We start from the raw sequence: 7,500 nt of genomic DNA, 5'->3' as shown, positions 1-7,500 counted from the left end.
AGAGCATTATAGGATAGTAAGGTAGTGAAAAGGGAAAAGAGGGGAGTAAGTGATTTAGAGCAAAGATTAGTAAAAAGGGGAGGGTTAAGGGGGTAGGGCATTTGAGTGTATCTCTCACTGGGGAAGGTATAGTAACAATGTTCAAGGAAAACAAAGATGGCTGTTGGAGAAGTAGGAAGAGAAGAATCCGGGGGATGAGGAAGGGGGCTGGGGAAGGTGGTGGAATATCAGGAAGATTGTCTGGAGGGGAGGGGCCTGGAGGATAGTTTTGTGATAGAGGGGATTCATGTGAATATTCAGGTGGGAACGGTAGAGAGGGTGGGGTATGTTGGGAGGGTGTAGGAGGAAGGGGGTGGAGGGAACTTGAGGAGGAGGAGGATGGATATCTGCAAATACTTTAAATGTAATAGGAGTAGGAACAGAGGGATTGGGGGGTGGATGAGGGAGTGGAGTGTCCCCTTGGGTCCTCTTTAGAAAGTTTTGGATGTCTTCAAGGGTTTCTGGAGGAGAGTTTGGTGAAGAGGACTGAGAAACAAAGGTTTTCTTTTGAGGAGAGGAGAGGAGATAGATATCTGAGGAGCAGAAGAAGAGGAAGGTGTAGTAGAGGATGTAGTAGGAGAAGGTAGAGTGGAACATTTAGGTTGCCTTGTTCAACAAATAAAGTGAGGAGGAGATTGGATTATCTGGATTTAGACTGGAAAATAAATTTGACTGGGGGTTAGGGTAAGTAGAGGTAGGATAGTTTAGAGTATAGGGAAGAGATATTGGGGAAGATGCAGAAACATCCTGTGAAGATGGTGGGAGATCAAGAGTGAAGGACTTTTGAGAGAGAAAAACCTTGTCATAATGCTTCTTGTCTCGCCTCATGTAGAGTGAGGCCTAGTTTGAATCTGCTACCTCACATTCGAGCTTATCGTCAGACAAAGTAGGGCAATCCACCAATATAAACTTCATGGGGATGTCATGTCTAAGGAAGCTAATCTTGGCAATATTGACATGGGATTTTTGCTAGCCTCTGGGAAGAATAGTGCAACATTACTGCCACTGCATCATAATCAGCAAGGCAGGTAAGTAGGTCATTTTCACAATCTGACCAGTCCTTGTAGATAGGACAAGTGCTTGGGATTCTGATATAATTGTGACTAGGCATGAACGATCAGAGCGACCGCCAAAGGTAACCTTGCCTACTTGATTTTGGAGGCACTGTTGAAAGAGAAGTGTATCCTCAGAGTAGGGGGCTGGGGGGGATCACAAAGAATCGATCCCACTTGCCTGGGCCAAAGGGGGGATCACAAAGAATCGATCCCACTTGCCTGGACCAAAGAGACTACTAAAAAGGTTTGCAGAGGTAGAAGCAGTAGAAGGATAAAGGTGAGAGGAAGATGGGGTGGTGTGGAGCGGAGTAGTTCTGTAGGAAAGAGGACAAAAAGGATGAAGAGTAGTAATAAGGGAAGAGGGGGTAGACACTGAAGAGGACTGTGCAGCAGGAGATGAAGAAGAGAATGTTGGGAGAGAGGAAGGGGGTGCTTTCTGGAGGTTGAGTTATAACCTGGGTGGGAGTTTTTGAATGGATAGAGTTGACAGTAAGCATCAAGGAGGGGGTATTAGTATCAGTGGACAGAGCCATGGTCAAAGGAAGGGCAGGGGTCTGAAAACCATCAAAATCAAATTTAGATAGGCTAGTTGATGAAGGGCCAAGCTTAATGCCTCTATTAAGGGTAAAGAATCTTTATTATTGCCCATGGTGAGCCTGAATAAAATGGGGAAAAGAAACGGTCTACCCCTCAGGGTCCCCATAAGCGGTCAGGGCTAAGCAATTAACCAAGGAAATGCCATGCCCATGGCTCCTGGAGGCTGTTCATGACTGACACAAAGCCAGCCTTTCATTCCTTCAGCACGGCTCTCACACCATAGGAATGGGATAGAAGAAGGGGATGAAGAAGATATGGAAGTGGGAAGGGGAGAAGAAAAGAACAAGCAAAATTAGTACCACGGAAGGGGTAATCCCCTACCTTGGGCCCCAGTCTCTATCTCCTACTCCCTCGCATGACAAACAGCAAGTTATTGGGAGGGAGGATAGAGGGAAAAGATACTGGGGGAGATGCAGAAACATCTTGTGGAGATGGCAGGATAGGTAGCAGGGCAAAGGACTGTTTTGGAAAAGATTGAGAGAAAAACATTGTCGTTGTGCTGCCTGTCTAGCCTCACGTAGAGTGAGGCTTAGTTTGAATCTGTGAACTGCTACCTCATATTAGAGCTTATAGGCAGGGCAGCTCATACAAAATACATTAAGGAATTCACCACAGTTGGCACTCGTACATAACTGAGCAGGGCAATTTGAATGGTTATAACCAGGTAGGGCACATAGAGGGCAGCTAGCTGTGGAGGGTTAGTCTTTGGCTGGGTGGCCAAAAGGCCAATATTTTTGACATTGATGGGGAGGGGGTTGATATGGTTGGATATGGTAGGACAATCCACTAACATAAACTTCATGGGGGAGGTCATGTCTGCGGAAGCTAATCTTGGCAATATTGACATGGGACTTACACTGGCCTCTGGGAGGAATAGTGTAGCACTGTACTGCTACTCCATCATAATCAGCAAGGCAGGTAAAGTAATTTTCGCAATATGACCAGTTCTCGTTATATATGGGATAATCAGTCTGAGGGGATTAAAATAGTTCAAGTACATTTATTAACAGAGAGGTGAGGAATAGGTTTGCCAGTATGGTTAATTAGGGTAGACAGTGCATGAGCTTGAGATTCTGATGTAACTGTAACTAGGCATGAACAATCAGAGCTACTGCAAAAGGTAACTTTGCTTACTTGTTTTTGGAGGCACTGTTGAAAGAGAAGTGTATTCTCAGAGTAAGGGGCTGTGGTGGGGGGGTTGGGGGAATCACAAAGAATCAATCCCACTTGCCTGGGCCAAAGAGAGTACTCAAAAGGCGGTAGAAGGACGAGAGCAAGAGGAAGATGGGATGGTGTAGAGTATAATAGTTCTGTTGGAGGAGGACAATAAGGATGAATAGTAGTAATAAAGGAAGAGGGGTAGATATTGAAGAAGACTATGCAGTAGGAGATGGAGAAGAGAATGTTGGGAGAGAGGAAGTGGTGTATTCTGGAGGTTAAGTAATAACCTGGGTTGGTGGCTCAAAATGGATAGAGTTGTCAGTGAATGTCAAGGAGATGGTATTAGTATCGGTGGTCAAAGTCATGGTCAAAGTCATGGTCAAAGGAGAAGTTGGGATCAGAAAAGCATCAAAATCGGCCCACCTTAATCGAGGTAATACCATGCCCATGGCTCATGGAGAATGTTCAGGACTGACACAAAGCCAGCCTTTCATCCTTTCAGCACGGCTCTGCCACCTTAGGACAGAAGAAGGGGATGAAGATACAGAAGAGGAAAGGAGAAAAAAAAAACAAGCATAGCTGGTTGAGGCAGGGGCTAAAGTCCAAGGTAGGGGCAATCCCTACATTGGGCTCCAGTTTGTCTCCTAAGCCCCCCCCCCCCCATGACAACAATGACCAGTGCATTGGGAGGGAAAGGGGTAGAAGAAAAGACCATGCAAAATTAGTTGAGGCAAAGGCTGAGTCTCACGGTAGGCGTGATCCCTTACAATGGGCATTAGTCTCCATCTCCTAAGCCTCCCCCACAACAAGAAGCAAGGCACTGGGGGGGACTCAGAAAAAAAAAGCAATAGCATTGCAAAGAGGAGGGAAGGAGTTTAGAGACCACAGACAAGTGTTTGTGTGGGCCATACCACTAAACCCATCATATCTGCAAGAGTCGATACTCAAGGACGCTTAATGCTCAGATTTTGGATCCTGTGCGGGTAGCGAGGCACCTAGATTCAAAGGGTTGCTATTGCCACTGGTACAGTTAATGTTGTATTTTTGTTACTGTTAATTATCATACTAATATTACTATTACTACTTTGATCATAATAATCACAAATCTTATTAAATATTAAGAATTATGATCATAAAAATATTCGCCACTTATTGAAGAGGTCAAGGAAAAAAGTGCGTACATTTAATTTTTCTTTAACTCAAATACCCTCAAAATGTCATTCTTTCCTGTAGATTTTATAGTAAAAAGTAATGGTAAGAGATTTCGTTAATCCTCTACAGTTAATATAACAACCCCTTCTTAACTGTTTTTTCTAATGATATCCAATATGAGCTGACCTTGGCTAAGCTAAATGTGTTACAAATAATATTTTTATTTATCCATTTACTTTTGGAAGAGGGTCCAACATTGCTAACCTACTTTCCAGCAGGGAAGTAAGGTTTAGTAAAACAAAATCATCTTGATAGATTTATTTACTGATTTGATGAAAATGTTGACCCCAAAGACGATTCATGCCCAACACATGCTGGCCAGGAGAAGGTAGCAACAATTAACAAAAATGCTGAAATTCTTTTCATAATATATATCATGTACATTTGCAACTTCTTTGCTAAAATATATTATTCATACAGAGCCACAGTGCACTCTATAGAAAATTGTGCTCTCTAACACATTGGATCTACATTAATCCCAAAACAAACTGATAGGACTTAATACCAAAATAAATATGTGAATGTCTTTAGATTGAAGAATATACAATAGACATTCATGAAATAATACTTTAAGTACTGTACATGAAATATCCCTTCCTGGCCACTGTCTGAGCAAGCTTGCACAGGGGGTACACTCTCCAGTCTTGCTCAATCCTGGGTGATCTCTGGTACACACAGGAAGTCTGGCCTTCAGCATCTTTAGTTTTGCCTGGTCTGCCAGACAACCCAGTGACCTGTAGTGTGCTCTTCAACTCCCCTAGCAACCTTGGACATACCCAATTTCTTCATTTACTAATGATCTTGGGTACGCTTTCCAAGTTGACCCTCTATCTCCTTCCAATTATTCTATCATCCCTGTGGCAACCTTGGGTATTCGCAGCTAACTCATACCAAAAAAAATTGAGGTATGTTGTTGTTTTTGTTTGTTTTCTTTTTCACAATAGCACTTGGTGGTCTAACTGTCTGATTCACCAAGAACATTGGTGAACTTCAGTATCAGTACCCATAACTATTTTTTGTCAGTGTGTCAGTCAGTATATCCAGCTTACCAATCTTTGGGATGTAGACTCTTTCTCTGGTGACCTTAGTGTCTTGATCTTATGGATACTTCGTGACCTTTATAATGACAACTACTGCTTCTGCTTTCTCTTTACCTTATGTGTGTCTCCTGTGATAACTACAGTTTTAATTCCTACATCAATGAAAGAACTTTATGGATTGTCTATAAAATTACAGTATTTAATAACTTAACTGAAATGTGATTGGACAACACTGCTTCAATTCCCAAGTACCTAAAGTTCTGTTAAAAAATGGTATTTATAATCTTGTCCAACAGCTGGTCAATGGTCCAGGAATTGGCCAACAGTTAGGCAGAAATTAATGTGGTTGGAAGCTATGTCTCTTTCTGAGTTAGGTAAACTGTCAGTTATTACTACAGAGCATTTGAGCATTCATATACTTTGCTCATTTCAGAAGTACTTTGCAAATCTTTGTATCCAGATTATATAAGAAATAAAAGCACATATAAACCTTTTCATCCAGTAAGTCATATCATGAAGTCTGGTGCATATGAGAAACTGACGAAATAAAATATTATGTACTGATATTTCAATATAAGCTCCACAGTGTCAAGGGTCTGATCACATAGCCTTCTTTTATTAATAAGGCAATTTATTAACTTGGGAGTCTAAGTATATGACAGTTAGTGACCATTGTACTATTTCAATAAAATATTTGCTAGAAACCCAAAACTGCCATCACAATCACTCTGTTCCTGCTATCTTTCCACTTTACAGTCAATGAATATGAATATGATACAGTCCAATCCTGGATGAAGTACATGGCATAAATCACTATGATGCTATAATACACCTCCATTTCTACAATTCACTTTCTACAGCTAAACAGTTTAAATTCATAAAATAATATGATCAATATCTTCATAACTTGATAAAAACTTAATTTTCTTAAATATTAGAGGAATATTTGGGCACTATAACATAACTAGTCACATAACCAATTGCCAGGGCATGAGAACCCATCCTGAAGCAAGATCAATAAAATTTCCAACTACTGCAATTACAGTTTTTTTGCTGGCATCATGTCGGATAAGGCTTTTTTTTTTACAGTTGCAAACAGGTGACATTTATGGACATTGAAAATTCACATGGAAAACAGACAGTACATTTGAAACAAACATATGTGGCCATACTATAATACTAGAACAGAGAAATGGTTCTTTTGCTGCTCCTGATCTAATACTGATTACCATGAACCTGCCTAATTTTATATGAAATTCATGACTTCAACGGTAATCACCACCAGGAGTGATTTATTGTCTCAATAAATACCAGAGTGCTGCTTTTCATGACCAAGACCAAGGTGCCTTGACTCACAATACAGACTATGTTGCACCATCTTGTAGACCAGAATGCCTCATTTCAAAATAAGGAGTATGGTGATTAATCTACTTTAACAAGATCTATGACTTAACCACGATTTAACAAGATGTTATGACTTTCCACAATACCTTTTTTCATTCAAAACAAAAAACTAAGGGATACTTTGGAATTCATACCAAGGAAAGGATTTGCACTGTGTAAGACAACAAAAGCAACCTGCATGCAGCTGACACAACATGTATGTTTTCTTTGGCTTGATATTAATAATAAATAATATACTTATTACATTTTAACCTTTTTCAAATTTGACAAGTCAAGAAGAGGTGCCAGAACCCTTGCCAGGGAAGACTAAAATGAAGTGAATGTATCAAAATAAGAACAAATTATCAATATCATATTATTCTTTTATGTATATATATATAACATTTACACTTAAATTTCCCTTGCTATAATCTTTAAACTTCATAAAAATCACCACTTTCTGAAAAAGAGTACGAACACTGCCACCTTTACAAGACATGAACATGAACATTTGTCTTACTTTAGTCTGCCATAATTAAACATACCTTATAATTGAAGTGTGGTACTAATTTGTGCAGATGACATCATTATAATTACACTGCACTGCCTAGTCTAATGATAAATACAATATTAGTATGGTGCAGGAGAAAGATTTTTCTAGTATCCTAAAAGACTACTTTTAAACTGGCTACCAAAAGGCATGCTGGATATAAATATCATGGTTAAATATTGAAAAAGGATCAGTGCTGGGAACAAAGGTCAGCGTGGTGACTGGTGTTCGTCACAGGTCCCCCACATTTCACAATGCTCAGCTGACTCTTTGCTCCGAGCAGTGACAATTCCAATGATTAATTATACGATACTGGGTTAATGCTGAGGATAAATAGACGCCGTCTCCCAAGAGCACAAAGGTTAAGTTAGAAATCTCCACAAAGAGAAGTTGGAAGAAAAGACATTGATCTAACATACAACAAGAAACACATGTAGCTTGCAAACTGTACCACACTTCGAGG

Source organism: Penaeus vannamei, chromosome 25 (genome assembly GCF_042767895.1).
Source record: "Penaeus vannamei isolate JL-2024 chromosome 25, ASM4276789v1, whole genome shotgun sequence".
Lineage (NCBI taxonomy): Eukaryota > Metazoa > Arthropoda > Malacostraca > Decapoda > Penaeidae > Penaeus > Penaeus vannamei.
Note: the sequence above shows the minus strand (reverse complement) of the source record.